Source organism: Atractosteus spatula, unplaced genomic scaffold (genome assembly GCF_055471065.1).
Source record: "Atractosteus spatula isolate fAtrSpa1 unplaced genomic scaffold, fAtrSpa1.hap1 Scaffold_13, whole genome shotgun sequence".
In the NCBI taxonomy this organism is placed as follows: domain Eukaryota; kingdom Metazoa; phylum Chordata; class Actinopteri; order Semionotiformes; family Lepisosteidae; genus Atractosteus; species Atractosteus spatula.
Window position 1 is genome coordinate 279,769 of NW_028296686.1, and position 20,889 is coordinate 300,657.

At 40.9% G+C, this 20,889-nt stretch overlaps 1 long non-coding RNA gene across 2 annotated transcripts; it reads right to left on the reverse strand.

Moving 5' to 3' along the window:
- Positions 1-454: 454 nt before the first annotated feature.
- On the reverse strand, positions 455-20,612 carry LOC148809460 (uncharacterized). Of its 2 annotated transcripts, XR_016087482.1 has the most exons (4): positions 20,583-20,612; positions 20,183-20,426; positions 1,514-1,578; positions 455-641 (listed from the first exon to the last, which is right to left on the reverse strand). It is a non-coding gene; the product is annotated as an uncharacterized LOC148809460 (long non-coding RNA). The 2 variants fall into 2 exon arrangements; XR_016087481.1 differs by having other exon boundaries at positions 20,183-20,606.
- Between the last annotated feature and the right edge of the window lie 277 nt (positions 20,613-20,889).

Here is a 20,889-nt window from a genome sequence, read left to right on the forward strand (position 1 = left end):
TAACGACCAAGTTAGTCAGAATCTTGTTTCATCATCTCATCTGAAAGACAGCATCTCCTACAGAAAAGTATTCATCATACTGTGGTATTAGTTTTAGAAACACCTGACTAGGGCACCACCAACATCATATAGAGCAGAGGTTTTTCTTGGTTTTATCACATCAGGGCTACAGCACAGCAACACTGCTGTCATGTTATAGATTATTAAGGGACCCTAAAAAGTAACCATGGAGAAAATTAATTCAATTTCCTGCTACTTGTATATTTTTCAATCTCAGTGAATATATAAAAATGTGATGAACTATTGGCCTGTTTCTATTCAAATAAACATCTGCCTATTGATTTCACTGTGAAGTAATGCAGTGTACTACTACTGTACTCTAAGTAGTACAGGAAACAATAGAAAACATTAAAACCTATAAAATCTAATTTATAAAGGTGATAAATACCTTTGCCCTCTCTCAGCTCAAGGCACTCTTTCCCCTTCAGCTATCTATAACAAGGGAAGTTGTAGGTTTTCTCCTCAAACTCCACTTTCACCATCGAACAGAACCAGTCATCTCCACCCAGAAAAGGTGTCTTTTCTACCCTGACCAGGACAAGGTCCCCCAGTTTTTTGCAAGTTATGCTGTACACATCAGTCTGTAAAAAAAATACAAACACTGTATGTTCTAATGTGGTTGTTTTGTTTTCATGTTTAGTCTTTCTCTAAGCTAGTATAGAGAATGTAGTATCTAATGTCTGTCTGTAGTTTATACTCTTCATATTATTGTTGCGTCATTTGCAATGGGTATTTCCTGTTTGAATGCCAAAAAATGTTTGAGAGATTTTGTTGACTTTGCTTAATAGAAACACCATTCTGACCTCTAAGGGATTGACAGATTCAACTCAGTTCAATCTCTGTGAAGTTCCTCAGGACCAGAAGACACAAATAGAACCTTTGTTTATTCCTTAAAACCACCTTTTAAAAAACTTTTTTGAACTCTGTCATCTAATTTAGTTGTTGTTTACAATGTTTCTTCATTGTTTGATTATTGTTTTATTTGTTCTTTTTTATTGTAGTTGATAAAATATTAGTTTTGTACAGATGTGATGCAGCTTAATTCTCAAAATGTTTGTAATTGTACTTTTAAAACCTGAGAAATCCTATTTCAAAGGAAACATTTGAAAATCACACTTAGGCATGAAATCTTACAATATATCTCATAACATTAACAAAAATCACAGATAGGTGGAATACAAACCCATCCCTCGAATATTGGCTAAATATTGAATGTTTAGACGATGGAACAGAAAGAGAATAGAGACTTTTATCAGATTTAGGACATATCAGTATTCAAATTTCTGAACAAACTGACTTAGACTTTCATAAAACATTATATTGGCTTAACTTTCAAAGTAATGTGAGGCTTGCAAAAACCAAATTCTTGGTGTTCGTTCCATGGACGTATTCTACCATTTGCTGAATAATGAGAAAATGTGAAAGAAGATGAATAGTATTTAAAGATACTCACAGCTCCACGCACACGGTCATTGCCCCAGTTGTCCAGTGTGAAGGTCTCGCTCCTGTCATCAGTGCCTATCAGGGTGATATAAACATAGTCATTGGTTCCAGCATAATCTATGTTACCTGTGGTCACTGACACTTTGTAAGTAAACGTTGTCATAGTTATTATTTTACAACGTATAGAGGGTAAAAGCTTTTCAGCAGCTTTCAGCTTTCTTTTAAGCCTTAATTCACATGACAAGCTGGCCCTTAAATAGAGCACCAGTTGGGTCCTCCCCATTTATGGAAACCCCCCCCACACAGTCTTAGGAAGCAGGTTTTGACTCACATTGCCATGGTTGTATATACATTTTAGATGGACAATTTTGCATATCCTTCAGTTAAACTTTAAATGTTATTTTTAGAATATATCTGTTATATATATTAGGATATATCTCATCTTGTACCCACTGTTTGCCAGATTAGGCTCATGGTGGGAAAATTGATGAATGGTGTAGAGGATGGATATTTCTGTATTAAGGCTACAGTGCCTATTTATCTCAAATTTCAAGGAAATTTTTCTCATGGGGTTTTGAAAGTCCTCACCAGAAAGCAGTAGGAGTAGAATTAAATAATGGAATTAAATTAATCACTATCATTTCATCATAATTATAGCAGATTTTCAATGTAGTAATGTCTTGAACATTCCTAAAGAAGGAAAGTACTGTATCCTAATTTTTGTATTTGTAGATTATTTTGTCAATTGCAGGGGCTCCGGTAAAATTGATTGATTTAAGTTAAATTAAACCTTAACTTTAAAATATCAAATGCAACTCACAATTGGTAGCCCACTGAAGCTCAGCAGGTTTGAGCCTGGTCAGTACCTGGATGAGAAAGCTAAGATTGCTTCTGGAAGAGGTGTTACTGGGCCCAGTAGGGAACACTCACCCTGTGGTCTGTGTTGGTCGTAATGCCCCAGTATGGTGATAGGGAGACTATACTGAAAAAAAGCACCATCCTTCTGATGAGATGTAAAAAACGAGGTCATGAGTCTCCGTTGTCATTAAAGATACCAGCAAGATTTTTTAAAAGAGTAGGGGTGTTACCCCATCTCTGAACTGGCTTCATCACTCTGCTCTCCTCCCCACTGAGAGCTGGTGTGGGGAGCGGACTAGTGCATCATCCAGGTGGGGCTGCACACTGGTGGTGGAGGGGATCCCCATTACCTGTAAACAGCTTTGAGTGGAATGTCCAGAAAAGGGCTATAGAAGTATAAGGACTTATTAAATTATTTTAATTATACCAATATCATCATTTGAAGTGCCAGCAAAATTCCTTTAAAGTTATATATACTGTATATATATTATTACAGCTTTAGGTGACTTTGAAGTGTCTCTTAGATTTTAGATACAGTTTGTGACACTGGGAAGAGTGAACACTTCTAATCTGGAGTCCCTTGAGCATAAACAATGGTAAAGTTACCTTAGTATACCTAGGGAAGTTGTGGATTAATGACTGCCAAGGAGCAGGACAGAAACAGACTATATAAAATGACAGAAGAGTGAGGAAGAAGGAAGAAACGAGGAAAAGCAGGGAGAAGAGAGAGGAGTCCAGAGGAGTTGGGACTTGAAGCTTGTGCCAGGCGAGAGCCCCTACTTCTTGATCATCCAAACCAAACCTGACTGGAGCTACGTATTTGAACCTAATCAGAGCGTGCTCTTCTGTGTTTTTCGGGAACTATGAACTCTATGAATTGGCATCATTACTCTGCTCTCCTCCCCACTGATAGCTGATGTGTGGTGAGCATTCTGACGCACTATGGCTGCCTTTGCATCATCCAGGTGGGGCTGCACTCTGGTGGTGGAGGGGATCCCCATTATCTGTAAAGCGCTTTGAGTGGAGTGTCCAGAAAAGCACTATATAAGTGAAAGCATTTATTATAATTAACTTGAGTTTCCTGGGTAAAAGATACCTCAGTTAGAAATATCTTTCCTGATTAGGGTGCATTTTATGGATAGAGATATAGGCTCCCATTTATTTTGTGGCATCCAGGGTGCAGAGAGAGAGATTTAACTGCAGGTTGCATTGTATTTAGTTAGAAGGCAGCTCGTCTCTAGTGTGGCCTCTGTAGACATATTAAGAGTTTAGTGCTTAGTAGCAGTCTGGGGTTTTCTGGGTGACCAGAATGTTAGGCCTCTGAAACGCCTTGTCTGTAAATACTGTATATAATGTAACTTTGTGTTGTATGTTTTGTGTCTTGCGCACTTTATTGTAATATTTGTTTTAACCAAGTGTGCCTGGATTATTACCCCTCTCAACAAAGCTGTGCCAGAGAATAAATAATTCATGTGCCTCTAATTATACCAGCCGTTCGGGAACATGGTTAGAAATCACATACAAGCTCGGGGTTATTAATAATTATTTCACTGATTGACTAAACTGCACGGTCAAATACTAATTTTCATCAGTTTCGTAACCCCCATTTGTAACAATATCATAGTCTTATTTATAAAATATTTATTAGCTTAAATTGTGGAAGACACCATGTGTGAAATTAAAACCTAGCTAAATTCATCTTGTGAAAATATTTTGCAAAGAACAAGTCAAATATGAAGATTATGTTTGAGCATTATTTTATTTTAATAATAATAATTGCTTACACTAATATAGTGCTTTTCTGGACACTCCACTCAAAGTGCTTTACAGGTAATGGGGACTCCCCTCCACCACCACCAGTGTGCAGCCCCACCTGGATGATGCAACAGCAGCCATAGTGCGCCAGAACGCTCACCACACACCAACTAACAGTGGGGAGGAGAGCAGAGTAATGAAGCCAATTCATAGATGGGGATTATTAGGAGGCCATGATTGGTAAGGGCCAATGGGAAATTTGGCCAGGATGCCGGGGTTACATCCCTACTGTTTTCGAGAAACGCCCTGTGATTTTTAATGACAACAGAGAGTAAGTACCTCGGTTTTACGTCTCATCCGAAGGACGGCACCTGTTTACAGTATTTTGTCCCCATCACTATACTGGGGCATTAGGACCCACATGGACTGCAGGGTGAGCGCTCCCTGCTGGCCCCACTAACACCTCTTCCAGCAGCAACCTTAGTTTTTCCCAGGAGGTCTCCCCTCCAGGTACTGACCAGGCTTACACCTACTGAGTTTCAGTGGGCTGCCAGTTGTAAGTTGCAGGGTGATATGGTTGCTGGATTTTAAAATATAAATTTAATACATCCTTCTAATAGAATTGGATATGTAAATGAGAGAGAACCACAATCTTGCATGCATTGGAATAAGTAAAGGTAAATGTCATGGTGAAATTTCACAATGTTATGTTTGTTTACAGTTCAAAGACTGTAAACACAATGATTTCGCAAACACTCCACAACATTTCTCACTTCAGTTTGTGAGCTGACTGACTGACCACACTGGTCAACACTCTTCTCTGAGTTTTAAGCTAACTGAATTTGCAGATAACTTGTGACTGCATTGACACAAAAATACAGATAAAATTTAAAAATAATTTTACTTGCTGTATTACTTTAAACATCTTAATACTGTTACAAATGGGGGGTAACGAAAATGGTGAAAATCAGGATTTGGCCAAGCGGTTTAGTCAATAAGTGAAATAATTCTTCATAACCCCCAACCTGTAAGTGCTTTTTCCAGAATATAACCGAGCAGCTGGTATAATTTCAGGCACGTGAATTCTTTTTTCTCTGGCACAGCTTTGTTGAGAGGACAAAGTCTATGTACAGTATTTACAAACAAGATGTTTCAGAGGCCTAACATTCTGGTCACCCAGAAAACCCCAGACCGCTACTAAGCAGTAAACTCTTAATGCCTATCAAGGCCACATAATAGATAAGCTGCTGTCTAACTTAATACAATGTAACCTGCTGTTAAATCTCTTTCTCTGTAACCCAGATGCCACAAAATAAATGGGAGCCTATATTCCTATCCATAAAAATGCATCCGGAGCAGGAAAGACATTTCTAACTGAGGTGTCTTTTAATAATAATATTAAAAAACGTTATTTTATATAGCACCTTAAAAGGTGTCATTACAGAATGACAGCAATAAATAAAGAATACACAAGATAAAATACAATTACAATACACAGAGGAGACCGTGGATGGTGGTCCTTAATACAGTAGGAGCAGAGGGGTAGAGAATGGAACCAGTTAAGTAAAGGCTCTTCTAAAGAAGAAGGTTTTTAGTCTGGATCTTCAAGATCTTCAAGATCGAGATCTGAATGCAAGAAAGGAGAAAGTTATCCAATTACGGTTTCTCACTAGCCCCCAAAACGAAGATTTCTGAAGATTTAAAATGAAAGAAAAATAAAATACTTTGTGTTTAAAATACAAGTCCCTTCTACAGGTCCACTTTAATGCAGATGGGGGTTCTCAAAACCAAAGATGTCCACAATTTCTCATCTTAAGGTTCTATGCTCCCAGTGTCCTAAAATAATTTACCGTAGATTTACCCAAATTCACAATTTCCTGGCCCGAAGGCATCCACACAGTTTTCCTCTCTCCCTGCTCCACACTCCCCCTAATTTCAGATCCACTTTTTTGTCTGTTTTTGTCTGTTTCCTTTTGTCTGTTGCCCACCATTTCATTAAATGCAATGTCATAATATCCTAACACTGATTTCCAAGTGTTAGCAAAATTTAAAAACATCAAAATTCTTTGATCAAAACTTATCTAAATTAATTTTGTTAAAATATTTCACAACACAAAAGTCAGATATGAAGATTGTTTGTTCATTTGCTAATTTTTGTCTCAGTTCACATCGTAAAAAGCACAAACATAGCCTCCATATCAAAGTGCCAAATTGCAAATGCACCACAAAACTTCTCCCCTCAAAGTGAGACACACCCAGCTGACTGACTACACTAGTCAATACAATTGCATACATTTGACGTGTATTCAAGTGAACAATCCTGAAAAGTAAGTTGCACTCCTGAGGGAGAACTAGCAGTGAAGCTTGAGGAGTAGAGGGAACCTCCGTGCTGGGTGAGAGGCAGCTGAGACAGGGAAACCCACATGGCAGCGTGGAGACTGGGAGCTGTGCGGACGAAGTGCTGCTGCAGCCAGCTCGGGCCTCAGGGAAGCGCAGCAGTGCACACAGACAGACAGCATGCTGTGCAAGACGGAAAACCAGGAAGTAAGCATAGTCTGAGATCGTGGTCGAGCAGGCAGGGGTCAAAGCCAGCGGGGAGAGACCAACAGGCCAAAGTGCAGAAGGTGACTGCAAGAGAAGTGAAGCAAGAGCGAGGTCCAGGGAAGCTAAAGCACAGGGGGGAATACTTGGTAGGAGTCGGGGTCCATCAAAGCGAGGATCAAAACCACAGGGGCGGAGGCAGTGGCTCTGTGGCTCAGGATCTGCGCCTGTGGCTGGAAGGTTGCCGGTTCAAATCCCGCAGCCAGCAGAGGAATCCTACTCCATTGGGCCCCTGAGCAAGGCCCTTCATCCCAGCTGCTCCAGGGGTGCCGTATAAATGGCTGACCCTGCGCTCTGACCCCCAGCTTCTCTCTCCTCGTCTGTGTGTCTCGTGGAGAGCAAGCTGAGGTATATGAAAAGACAAATTCCTGATGCAAGAAATTGCGCTGTATATAGCCAGTAAAGTGATCTTATCTTAGCAAAGCAGGAGGAGAGAATCCAAGTCAAAATCCTAGGGAAACAAACAGGGTCCAAGCAGAGTGCGCAGAGAAGTAACAAGCCAAGAATAATCCAGGAACAAGGTAGATAGCAAAGACGGTCAAGGAACAAAAAGCACAGCTATAGCCCGAGTCTCCCAGGGGCTCAGAAACATCAGGTCCGAGTCTTCATCTTCTGAATCTCCTGCAGCAGGTGTGGTCGTAAACTGTCTCCAGGTGATGTCACATCAATGCTTACCCACCCTGCCACTGGCCAAAAAGGGCAAGCATGACAGTCATAGGAAAACAATACAACACAACTTCAGTTAACAGTGAAGTGAAGAAAATAAATCAGAATTCAAATGGATTGCTGCCCATCAGAATGTCTTCCCAAAAATGAACATCAAATCAAAATGAAGGTTGGTAAGAGAATAAGTTATGCTGCTGTAAGAAGGGATCAGATTTCACCAAGAGCTTCAGCATTACTGCTGTTTGTTTACACATTTGTCAATTAAGTAGGTCTTTGAAAAAAATAAGTTATAGAATATTTCCAAGAATGTAGAAGAAAATGAAAATCATATCTAAAAAAACAAAAGAAGTAAAAGGTCAGATATAGTATATACAATACTATATTGCACATATAGTATAAATGCAGCTACATCATCCTGCAGACTACTACGGGCAACCCACTGAAGCTAAGCAGGCGTAAACCTAGCCAGTACCTAGATAGACACTTCCTCGGAAGAGCTAAAGTTAGGACCCACATAGACACTACCCAGTGAGTGCTCCCTGCTGACCCCACTAAAACCCCAGCATAGTGATTGAGACACTATACTGTAAAAAGATGCTGGCCTTTAGATGAGAAAACTGAGGTCCTGACTCTCCACATCATTAAAAATTCCAGGGCATTTCTCAAAAAGAGTATGGGTGTTATCCCAGTGTCCTGGCCAAATTTCCCCCTGGCCTTTACCAGTCATGGCCTCCTAATAATCCCCATCTCTGAACTGGCTCCATCACTCTGCTCTCCTCCCCACTGAGAGCTGCTGTGTGGTGAGCGTTCTGGCGCACTATGGCTGCCGTCACATCATCCAGGTGGGGCTGCACATTGGTGTTGGTGGAGGGGATCCCCATTACCTGTAAAGCACTTTGAGTGGAGTGTCCAGAAAAGCGCTATATAAGTATAAGGACCTATTATTGAATTATTTTTTAATTATACTAACATCATAATTTGAAATGCCAGCAAAATTCCTTTAAAGGTACATATATATCAAAGTCAGAAATATTTCACAAAGAACAGGTCAAATATGAAGATGATATTTGAACATTTTCTAATTTTGAAAAATAATCTTTATTTTAATATAGCGCCTTTAAAGGTGGCTTCTCAAAGCGCTTTACAGGATGATAACATCAATAAATAAGAAGAATACACAAGATAAAACACAATTACAATATAAAGAGGAGACCGTGGATGGTGGTACTAAGAAAAACAAAGGGGTGAAGAATGAAACCAGTTAAGTAAAGGCTTTTCTGGAGAAGAGGGTTTTGAGTCTGGATTTGAAGGAGTTTAGAGAAGGTGACTCTCTGATATCCTGGGGGAGAGAGTTCCAGAACTTGGGGGCATAACAGGAGAAGGCCCTGTCACCCATACAATGTAGACGGGCTTGGGGGACAGGAAGGAGAGCAGAATTAGAAGAGCAAAGGTTGCGAGGTGGGGAGTAGGGTGATAATAGTTCAGACAGGTACTGAGGTGCAAAGCCATGCAGAGCCTTATACTGTAGGTGAGCATGAGGATTTTAAAGTCAACACGGAATTTGACCGGAAGCCAGTGCAAGGACTCCAGGATAGGAGTAATGTGAACACTTGCACTAGACCTGGTCAGGATTCTGGCTGCTGAATTTTGGACATACTGCAGTTTGTTCAGAGTAGATTTAGATACCCCAGCGAGTAGAGCATTACAGTAGTCAATTCGAGAGAATACAAATGTGTTGATCAGCTTTTCAGCCACAGTTAGTGATAGCATAGGGCGTAGTTTAGCGATATTTCTGAGGTGAAAAAAAGATGTTTTGACAGTATGCTGCACATGTGGGTCGAATGTTAAGCCAGAATCGAATATAACCCCAAGGTTTTTCAATTTTGATTGAAGCTCAAGTACAGAACCATCTACAGATAGGGTTAAATATAAATGTAATACATTCTTCTAATAGAATTGGATATGTAAATGAGAGAGAACCACAATCTTGCATGCACTGGAATAAGTAAAGGTAAATGTCATGGTGAAATTTCACAATATGTTTGTTCACACTTCAAAGACTATAAACACAATGATTTTGCAAACTCCGCAACATTTCTCACTTCAGTTTGTGAGCTGACTGACCACACTGGTTTTTACACTAGCTGACTTTGCAGATAGCTGATGACTGCATTGACACAAAAATACAGATAATTCAATTAAAAAAAATCTTTAAAAGTACTTTTATTTGCTGTATTACTTTAAACGTCTTAATATTTTTTTACAAATGAGGGGTAATGAAAATGGTGAAAATCAGGATTTGGCCAAGCGGTTTAGTCAATAAGTGAAATAATTCTTCAACTTGTTAGTGCATTTCCAGAATATATCCCAGCGGCTGGTATAATTAGAGGCACACGAAGTCTTTATTCTCTGGCACAGCTTTGTTGAGAGGAGTAATAATCCACCATAATGACACCAGACACTAAACTACACTACACACAACATATAACATGCGAGTTACTTTAGTCACAGTATTTACAATCAAAGTGTTTCAGTTGCCTAACATTCTGGTCATCCGGGAAACCCCAGACTCCTACTAAGCATTAAACTCTTAAGCAGTTCAGGTGGGGAGCTGTGTCCTCATGTGTAGGTAGCCAAGGAACAAGTAACAGGTTTATTCCCTGCTGAATAGAGAAGAAAACACAACGTTTCGGCTGTGGAGCCTTCTCTGGGTGTGAGAAAGACAGACAGCAAGCGAAAGTGGAGAAGTGGAGATTTCCCTACAGGATAGTTGACAGCTCCTGTCTGTTTGAGCAGAAGGTAGGTGTTGTTAAAATAGTTGTGCACCTGCGGAGAGGGCTGATAATAACCATGTTTAAATTGGTTTTCTGTGTTCTTGCCCAGCATCCAAAAATAACAAAAAGCAATAAAGTAATACTGAGCTCCACATGAGGCGCTTGTATACTGTACATCACAGATAACCAGCAGGTAAAAAAACTCCAGGTGTTCAGGCTTTGATTGATATGACAGGCTTTGGGGTGGGTGAACGGGTTTTAGAAGGTGGGGGTGAAGAATGTGTCTGAATGCATTTTGTGTGAAGATGACAGGGCAAGCTTCTGCAAATGACTGCCCTACCAGGGCCAGGTGAGAGCTGTGGGTGAGCTGTGGGTTTGGCTGAGACCCCCCTGTGACATACAGTGCAGGATACCAGTGTCACTGTTTCACCAAATAGATTCTGTGTTTCACACAACTTTGAATGGGTTTAGTTGACTCTCTTCTAGCACAGTGGCTAGTGGTGAGCCACTGAAACTCAGATTCTGGACTTAAGTCCAGTAGGATCATCCGGGGTCTGGAATTCCGCATCAAGATCAATTTTGGAACTATGGAAAAGAATGTCCGAAGTTACGTTAAAAGTTTTTAAAGCATCGATATTTTCTGTAATGTGCTCATGAGTAACCCGTTGTGTAAATTCTACAGTATGTTAAGTTCCTTCATGCTTTTGTGTAGTAGCAAATTTTATAAGAGCATCATTCATGTATGTATTTTCAAATGGAAGTTATGATTGTACTTGTGACAGTTTCTCTAAACTTCCTCTGGTAAGAAAGAAATGCATACAGTGTTACACGATGCAAGTGAAATGTTTATAGTTTGCACACTTTCTTGTGTCAAAGGCACGCGCTTTGCATCTCATTTAGTGAAATGTTATGCTACATATTTCAACAATGCACTGGATATCTTTGAGATAAACCACTGTAGAAAAGACATCCATTTCCTGTTGCTTTTGTATTGTATTCTGCTTTGGCTACATAGCTATATTGTTACAGGAAACTGAAATAAAACAAACGTCAGTGTTTATTCTTTACAATATAGATTTTGAGCTTGTAACACAATTGCTATATTCCTGGTGTTCTGTACCAAATTTAAAAATATATATTTTTGTCGTTATTTTCCATAGGGATATTGTAGGAGCGGGATTGCAATTTGTGTATTCTCATCTGTTATTTTAGGTTGTCAATAAAACATAGCTTGCAAAGCATTTTTGGCACTTTTTAAAAAATATAAACACATTCTGTGTTCTGCCATCCTGTTTCTGGAAAAAGATTGTTCATTCATACTTAAGATCTGCCATGCTCAGTACTTAACTCAGCATATGAATGAAATTAAGTTTCATTTTAATCAAATAAGAATGTCAAATGGAGTTAATCGGTGTTTGTGATCTACATGGACCAGTATTTTTTATTTCTTCAGCTCAGGTCTCACCAGAATTCCCCTATAACAGAAAACTCAGTCTGTTCTGCATTGTCTCACTGAGTATGAAGCCAGAAATGATATCCGATTCCATATGGATTATGGCATCCACTTTCCTTTTGAGTCCAGTTGTTACTGTGGGTGGTTGTTAGCAGATGCTGTTGGTCTGCTGGCACGTTTAATTGTCTAGGCAGGACTGTCAGGAGCTGATGAGCACCTGAATCCCCAGCTGTGACACTGATTGAGTGAGGACTGGATTCAGACCAACTGCTCAGACATAAAGTCCCAGATTAGCAACAAGCTTGCATGGCTTCAGGATGCTCTAGCCAGTCAGAGAGTATAGTACCAAACAGTGGGCTGTTATGCTCATGTTTAAATGTCTCAGCAGGTTAGTTTGTCTGCAGATTTTTCACTTCAATGCGTTACTACTGTTGTAACAGAAAGAATAAGGTTCTGGATCCCGAGATGAAGTTAAACAGATGAGTTTATTGCATGCAAGGAACAATAAAGCCGAAGTCTTGTTTCCCCCAAGAAACAACAAAACCGAAGTATTGTTCCATGTGTTGGTAGAAACTTTTAGTTTATATAGTATTTTCTTTCTGCTACTGACATCACTCGGTCTTACGGTAAAGAGGGGGGTCATGGTATTTGGCCAGTTAAGAGACCCTGGCCAAATGGTCAGTTTAAGTCCCCAGGGGGTTCCCTAGCTCTCCTAGCTCGCATCTGGAATCCTTATCGGTTAACCCCCTTCCTGCCATAAACTCCAGCCTTAGAAGTCTAATCTTCATGCAGAAAGGACTTAAAATTAACCCCGTCTTCACATCTTACTTCACTACCAAATGCTCATTTCTTGTTAATTCATTATTTAGTGTTTTCATGTTATCATTTATTAACAATAGTTCAGGTGGGTAGCTGTGTCAGCATGCATAGGAACAAGTAACAGGTTTATTCCATGCTGAAAAGAGAAGAAAGTAAACACAACGTTTCAGCTATGGAGCCTTCTTTGGGTATAAGAAAGACAGGGCACTCAGCAAAGATAATATAGCATGGGAAAACGAAAGCCAGGAAGGAGGAGGAGGCAGGAGCAGGGGAGAGGCAGAGTGGCCAATCAAGTGTACGAGGTTGATAGCAGTGAGGAGAGGTATGAAATGAAACCTACAAATGAATAGAGAGAATTAAGCCGGCGTCACACTACACAACTTTTTCTAGGATTTTCAGTTGTAGCCTTCATTTACATAATCATAAAAAAATCACAGCCAGTTTTAGAGTCGCAGTGCGCGCCCGTTACCCTCAGTTGTGTAATGTGACACCCCCAGTGACTCAGTCATAGCATTCCTAACAGCCCCTACAACTCTCTGCGACTCGCTATGATAAAATCAAACTGGTTTGATTTTCTCGTAGTGAGTTGCAAATCGTAGGGGGGGCTCTTGTGTCTACGACAGTCACAGACAATGAACGCTCAGCCGGAAGTACAATGCATACAACATGGCTGCAAGGACAGAAGGAAAGCGAGTGTTTTGGACTGTGCAAATGGAGGAGAGGCTCGTCGAACTCTGGAGCCAGCACAGATGACTGTTCGATGTTTTGTGTTTGTCATTTTTTTTTGTTCGTTTACTTTCATGCAGTGCTCCTCCTCTTATTCTGGTGTGCTCCACGTTGATTGGCTGTAAAAATGAGGCGACCTCACAGTACTTTCACAGCGCAATGCGAGATTTGGAACCATGATGAAAAGTCGTGAGGGAATCGTGTAATTAGTCACCCTCTGCGATTCCTAGTCGTATAATTTGATGCCCTCTAGGACAGAAAAGGCAGCGAGATTCAGCAACTGCAGTTGATCAATTAGAAGTCATGTTGAGTCCTGTAATGTGACAAAGGCTTTAGAAGAAAACTAGTCGTTGAGAGAAGGGGGAAGGTGTGAATGAGGTTTCAGGATAATTTTAGTTTCTGATGTCTTTCTGCTATTGGAGTTAAGAAAACCCTACTTAACTGTGCATTTGCTGCAAGAGATACAGCAAATAAGGTTGCTGGAGGTACAAGATGCCATCTGGGTGATCCAGAATTGTCCTGAGGGGCCTTGAATGAGTGTGGTGTTAGATGTGTACTTGCAGGTGATACAGCGAGCTCTGTTGCAAGGGAAGGTGCCTGGTGTGGGTGGTTGCTGAGGGCGGTCGAGGGAGCTGTGAACAAGAAGGTTACGCAGATTAGGTGGTTGGCGATATGAGATGATGGGGTGGTCCGAAAAGAGGGCCCCAATGGAGGGATCATCCTGTAGGACAGGAAAGTTGTCGTTAATGGTCCTGGGGATTAGGGTGGTAGGGAAGCACCAAAGGAATGCTGTTGTTAGGCCGGGAGTTTTGGAAACTGATGTCATCCCTGCAGAGTCGTCGTAGCTGAAGGAACTGTGAAAAAGGGAGAGTTTTGGGGGTGAAATGAGCTGTATAGGAGATAGCTGTGTGAAACTGTGGGTTTTTATTAGACCGAAGTACAGAGTCGGGGATGGTTAATGGGTAAGTTTAAGTCTAGAAACAAAAGAGTAGAGGAGCATAACTGTATATTTGAGGGGCGGGTGGAAGTTGGTGGAGTGATGCTCTAGCTGGTCATTAGAGCATGTGGCAGCACCAACACAGTCATCAATGTATCGTTTGTAGAAGTCAGGGACAAAGCCAATGTAGGAAGCAAAGAAGCGTCCTTCTACCCAGCCACCAAAAATATTGGCATAGCTGGGTCCCATTCTGGTCCCCATGGTTACTCCACTAACTTGCTGGTAAAAAAGGTTTTGAATGAGAATGCATTAAGTGTGAGAACCAATTCTGCAAGGCGTACCAGGGTGTGGGTGGGTGGATCAAGCACTGTGCGTTTGTCCAGCGTGTGCTTGAGGGCTGTAAGATCAGCATTGTGGGGAATTACGGTGTAAAGAGATGTGATATCCGTGGTAAAAATGAAACTTTGAAAAGTTGGAGGGTGTGGTTGGTGTCCTTGATATATGAAGCCCTTCAACCAGCTGTTTCATAAGGCAGTTGAGAAAGGCCGAGATGTGAGTAGTTGGACAGTTACAGGCTGAGATGATGGAGCGTGCAGGGGTGTCGGGTTTGTGGACAATACTGACAATGAAGTTACACATAGGTGAAGACCCCGCCGGGGTGCCTGTGCAGGTGCCTGATTGCACAGTACTGCTGCTGCTAACATTAACTAAACTAGCCATCAAGGGAAACCAAAGGGATATGTGACCACAAGGTTATAATTTTGAAAGTTATAAAAGTAATTTGAAGACAGTGTGTAACTTAACAGTATTGTCATTGTCATTTATTAACAATGCTCATTAGTAACCAAACTGAATGTTAGTAGATGCCTGGTGTAAAATCATACATTTAAGTAACTTTAACAGAAGACACAATTTAAATAGAAATTCATTTTTTTAAATTAAATCCAGATTAAATCAAAACTTTGACCACGTCAGATAAACAGATGGCATTCTAGTACTAATGCTATTTTTTTTTTAAAAAAATCCAATAGCTTCTTCCCTTTAAGCATTCAGTATTGCTGGATGGATAATAAGTAGAAAAAAGTATTTTTTCCTAACAATTGGAACATACAGTATGTAAATGAGTAACAACAGTCCTGCAAAAGTCTGTAAATCTACAGTTTGCAGTTTGAAGAGAAAAATAATGAAAAATCCTAAGTTTTAGATGTACTGTTACTACATCTGAACATAGTAGTGCTTTTAATTACAGTTCAAATCTTTACATTTTTCTTTCATCTTTTACATTTTACAAACCTCAACAAGTACATACTAAACATCAAAAAGGTTAAACTTCAAAAATTGTTAAGAAGTACAACCACTTACTTGGCCTTTAAATTACACTTCCTTAACAGGAACTATGACTAACACAATGGCCGAGTCCTATAATGCATAGATTCGTACTGTTCTTCTTCAAAAGCTTGGCACAATAAGTGGAATTTGTTTTTTAACATTATTTCATCAGGTAACCGCACCTTCCTAACAATACAAAATAAAATAGTCACTTGGTGGATGCTTGCAGTTTTATAGAGCATTAACTCATTAGAGGTACCTGTAAGAATATAAGATTTTACAAACAAGAAGATGCATCTTTCTTATTGATGAAAACATTAGCACAATTCTACCTGTTGGGCATTGCTGTCTTTTAAGATCATGAGAAAAAATGCAAGCAAGACAAGACCATATGACCCATCAAGCTCATTTGTTTTTCATTAGTGTCGAAGAAAATTCAGTCTTCACTCAGGTTGGGAGATTATCAAACAGAGATCTTTAATACAATCAGCTGAAGGGAACATATCACAGAGGAAGGGTTTCCCCTAGCACTCAAGACATGCTCACTGTACTGAAGTTATACTTTCATTTTTATACATTAAAAGTAGGCAAAACTTTAACATATCAAAGGATCATACCGTGAAAGGGGCAGTGTCAGAAGTCAAACAAACAGGACAGGAAGATGCCATTTGGCATCCTGTAATCTATTTCATTTCTCTCTGGTTGAATGGGTGTGAGGAATCACAGGCTTTAGTTTGCACCTAAGACAGTGGTCGACAGTGTCTTAGGTGCGAACAGAAAACTTTTACTGTGCATAGTCACTGTCTTGACCTTTTGACTCGGTCTTCCACATTAGTAACCTCATTTCTTGAATCTGCAATAACTGTGGTGCTGAAATGATTTAAGATTTAAAATGACAAATCTGTATACTGTATGTATAAAACAATATAAAGTATATATAAACCATACTCTTGTCATTATCTTCCTCCCTTAACCTATTTCTGAAATAGATTGAGGTATGCTGAAAGGTTTAGAATGAATACGCTTCTAATGTTCAATAAAAGTTATTAAAGCAATGTCGTAGTGTCCGTAGATGGCTTCTGAAGAACCTGTCATTTTGGCTCTAGCCCAGGCTGTGGGGTTTCCCAGAGCCGAGATGGCTTCTGAGCAGGCAGGGGTCTGGAAGCAAGTGAGCATTATTGAGCTGGACACGCCTGGGCATTCCTCATGAGGATTTTAGGGCTTTGGGATTGGTGAGTGTGGCATAAGCTGGGCATGGGTGCGAGGTGCGCCAGCAGCTGTCTGAGTGTGGGATGATGTAATAGAAGCTGCCCATAACTTGCATCTTCAATGTCGATTGCTCTGCCTACTGCTCTTTCCCCGATCAGTGAACCCCAGTCCACTGTGATCAGCAGGTCATAGTGAGGGTTAGTGTGAGGCTGGGAGCCGTCTACACGGCACCTGTCCTGACTCTCTCTGTGTTTTGCTTCCCTCGTTTCCCTTCAGGCGGCGCTCTGACAGGCAGAGGTCTGGAGCCTGAGAGAGACAAATCTGCGGGATGTATTCTGGGGGGGAGTGTGGGAGGCAGGAATCTGTAAATGGCCAGACAGATTCTTCTCTTATTCGATAGAGAGCTGGAGGAAGGTGTGATGCTGGTTTAACACATGAAGGTCAGATCCCCAGAAGAGTCAATTCTCCTCCAGGAGGCCCACGAATTACACAAGTATTCAGCCCCCGAGTTGGGACTGGGTAGTTGAATTTTTGTCAATTTTTTTTAATTCAATAGGATGAGTAGGACTTGTGAAACGCCCCCTCTGCTGGACGTTCACTGCAAATGAACTGAAAAAACTTGAACTGCGACTCGTGCTTTTAGAATCGGCTGCAGTTTTTAAAATAAAAGGGTGTGAAACCAGGGCAGGGGCAATGTGATTTAGCACCCAGAAATAAAATGTGCAGACTGAAAGTTGAAAGAGTCGTACCCAGTGAGACATTAAACAGTACAGCAAATTGAGACTTCAGACATTGATCACACGCGTAGCATTTCTGTCTCTTTCCAACGATTTCTAGAAATGACACAAAATGACAACCACTTGCACATACTGTATGTCTGGGATCTTTCTACGTAGTTTACATCCGAAACAAAATGAGAAACAAATCTGTATCCTTTATTCTCCACGAGACGTGTTATAGACTGCAGAGTTGAGTACTATTTTCTTTCTAATCGAATTGCATCACGTTAGCCAAGGTCGTAAGAACGTATTGTATTGACAGTTTGTATCCACTTAACTTATAAGGATACTGTATGATTCTAGAAGTTCTGAATTAAAACAAAGAAGTTTCCTGTTAAATGTCATTCTCGTGTTTTGCAAAATTTTACATAATCATATTTGTGCTTCAAAGAATTTACAAATTCGTTTCAGTTGTACTTATATTCTTTAAAAAATCTCAAAAGATTTACGGAGGACTGGTTTACAGAAACCTCTTATCATATAAGCCGATTACTTCATGCGACCCCCAGATGTAAACTCTGTTGGTTGATAAGTGTAGTGCAATGCAGGGAGTGTTCGATGGGGGGTGGGGGGGGGCCCGGATTAAGGGAGACATGTTGCCGTGGAGACCACACCTGACGTGAAGAAGTGATTAAACAGCAGGTGTAGACGTGGTTTAAAACCAGCCTGAAAAGCTCCTGGAGCGGGGAGAGATCCAACGGGGCTTTGGTCTTGTTGCCACTGCAGTGGTGAGGGAACAAGTGCGGAGGCTCTGCTGTGAGAGAGCCCGGCTGAAGCAGGACAGTAGCGCCTGTGAGACGCTACTAGTCGGGGCGGTGTTAGAAGGGCGTGCCGCCTTGTACGGTATGAGTCAGCAAAGACTTGATTAGGAAAAAGTAATAGGTTTATTCCATGCTGAAAAAAAGAAGAGAGAAAACACAACGTTTCGGCAGTGGAGCCTTATCAGATGTGAGAGAGACAAGGCAGTAGGCAAAGGTAAAGTAGTGGGAGAACAAAGGCTGGGAGGGAGGAGGAGTGAGAGGCGGGAGCAGGGGACAGAAAGAGAGGTCAGTCAAGAGGTGTGAAGTCAGAATAGGTGAAGAGAGGTGAGAAAATTTAGTAGAATAGTAGTCTGTCATTAAGAGAAGGGGGAAGGTGTGATCCTAGCTGCAGGATAAGTTTGGTTTCGGTAGTCTTTCTGATGTATGAGTTCGGAAAACCGTCTTTGAGAACACACATGGAGAGATGAGAGTGGTCGTGGCCGTCAGAGGTGAAATGAGAAACAATGGGCTTGGAGAGCTCTTTATTCTTCACAGCCCTGACGTGTTCTCTGAAGCGGTCTCTAAGTCTCCTTCCTGTTTCTCCAATGTAGAGAGAAACTGGGCATTTACTGCAAGAGATACAGTAAATGCCCAGTTTGTAGGTGTGGGTTAGTGTGTGTGTGTGTGGACCAGAGTGGGTTGTGTGAAAGAGGGACCCTCAGCCTGGCAATACATTGGTGTCAGGGAAGCAAGTGGGGTCTATCTAGCTGCACCCTCTGGGAGATCGTGCCCAACCACCACTGCACTATGTGAGGTGCGCTGGCAGCTGTGAGTTCACAACCTAAGGGCATGAGAGTGAGACGCCAGAGGGGTTGTGTGTGTTTCAGAGAGGGACAGTGTGTTGGGTCTTGGCACGGTGTGTAGTGCCGAAGAGACTCGGTGATGTAGGTAGTGCGTATTTGTGTAACAACCTGATGGCGTTAGGAAGAGGACGTCAGGGCTGGAGGCGGACCTGGGAGTCTGAGGCACTGGTTGAGTGTGAAACAGTGATTTAAAGGAGCAGGAGACTCTGTGTTGGGGTCTGGGAGCAAGAGGTTCCTAGCAGTGAGGACAACAGGATGAACTTGGTGAACTTGAGCCTCCGAAGGTAAAGGGCCCAGAAGTAACGGATTGTGGAGTCATGTATCCTGTTACCCCGATGAGGAGGTCAGTGTGATCACTCCTCTCGGAGGAGAGTGTGTGTAAGATAAAGGGGTGTGACAAGGGAGAGTGGGAGCCTGTCCACACCCAATGTGCTGTCAATGTCCCCCGTGGCACCAAATAAGGTTCTATCTGATAACCGATTAATTGTCTTTGAAGTGGCATTTTTTTTATTTGAACAAGAAGTAAAGTAAAAAATAATGGTATACCAGGGTATTAAGATTAAAAAAAATCTGAAAACAAGATACAATTTGAACTTTTCCCTCAATGTATAGTCATTTAAAAAAAAAACAATTTGTGGTTAAAGTGTTAATGACCTTTTAAAGAAAGATCTCCCATCTCAATCTGATGGTTTTTCAAGGTTAGTTCATGGCTCACTTGTTTTGGTTGTGCCACCTTCACTTATTAGGGAAAATTGACATTTAAGTTTGGAGGAATAAACCCCAAATACAATAAATAGTATTTGTCAAACACGGACAGAACGAGGCCTAAATGTTTTAGATTTTAGAACATCTAACACTATTTTGACGATAAACCTGATACTCAGGTGTTTACAAAAATAAGCAAAGTATGTGGAATATACATAGCATCTAGAATACTAGAGATATAAAGTTTAGAAATAAAACTTTCTTTGAGAACTGCGTTAAAAATTATATCTAGGTAAAACCGTTCATTGGCATTGACGGTGACATATTATTACACTGACTTTATGAACAGATATAACATCCCTGTTACGGTCGATGAGTACTCTCAGAAACGTGAGGTCTATGTATGCAACAGATAGACGGGCTGCGAAAGTTTAAAAAAGAGTAAAAACCATTTACGCTTCAAACCTTGCAGGTGCAGTGACAGCCGACCACGATCTGCGGAGGACCCTGCCTCTCCAGCCTCACTCCGAGGAGCTCCCGGCGGACACGAGTGGAGTTCTGCCCACATTGGTGTGGGAAGCAGTACAGATTTATGCTTCTAAAGAGTCAGCGGAACATTGCGATTCCTTTTACAGTGGATTTCAAAAGTCGAAAATCTGGCCCAAATGACACAGCAAGGCAAATGTTACATTCTGTGTTGATCTAGTTGCTGCATAAGGAAAGAACAGTATTAGTTTCATTTTTGTACAGATGCAGTCTCATTACTTCTATCACCTCGGTACTTTACAAAAATATATATTTATGCATAAACAATAACAAAAAATACAATACAACGTAAAGGCGTTTGGATCTTATCTGCATTTACCTTGTTATGTTATATGTATTCTTGTTTTTATTGTATCCATTTTTGTTATAAATAAAGACGCGAGTCGATGACATACACAGGAAGTTGCCCACTGGGCTTATGGGAAATGTAGTCTCTAGTGTTCTGGGTTGTGCTGCTCACGTTTGGCAGATTTGATTGAACATCAAATAATACAAGGAGACACGGCATATAAAAACCCTACGGCAATGTGTACCCAGAGATAACTGTATATATGAGCACATCAAGTCGGAACAAGATTGGAGTTTTACAGTTTTTAATGTGTGCGGATGTGTGCATTTCAATGTTA